Below are 559 nucleotides of genomic sequence, written 5' to 3'. Positions count from 1 at the left end.
TGGGTGCACTTAGCGTGCCCCCATTGGTTCGGATTCCACTCGACATAGTCCGTCTAGGCCGAGTGGAAAATTTAGCTTCTCAGACCACAGTCGACTACCCGCAGTCAAATATGGTCTCGGGGACTACACCCAGTGGGTGCACTCAGCGTGCCCCCACTAGTTCAAACATCCAATCAACACAACCCAGTCGACTCAAGACACAAGTTTGCTCAGTGGCAAATCAAAACACCCAGTGGGTGTATGGATGCGAAACGCAGACAGAAGAAATGATTCTTCAAAGAAAGTTTCCAGGTAGCATATCCTAACAGAACAAGCTAAAAGAGTCAGTCAACAATCTGCTAACCTGGACATTGCTTTGGAGAGCGGAGCTGGCGTCGTAAGCAGCTTGGCTGGCTTCCCGGACCATCTTCATCTTCTCCATCATAATGCTCGCCTGGTGTATAACCTCTTTGGCAGCATCCACCTGGTCCTCTGGGATGTGATGTGTAGCAAAAAGTGAAGGTGGATAGGCTGGAGTCTGCGCGACTGACGCTAAAGGCTGAGCACTCAACAGTGGTAT

The sequence above is a fragment of the Triticum aestivum genome, chromosome 2B (genome assembly GCF_018294505.1).
Source record: "Triticum aestivum cultivar Chinese Spring chromosome 2B, IWGSC CS RefSeq v2.1, whole genome shotgun sequence".
In the NCBI taxonomy this organism is placed as follows: Eukaryota; Viridiplantae; Streptophyta; class Magnoliopsida; order Poales; family Poaceae; genus Triticum; species Triticum aestivum.
Note: the sequence above shows the minus strand (reverse complement) of the source record.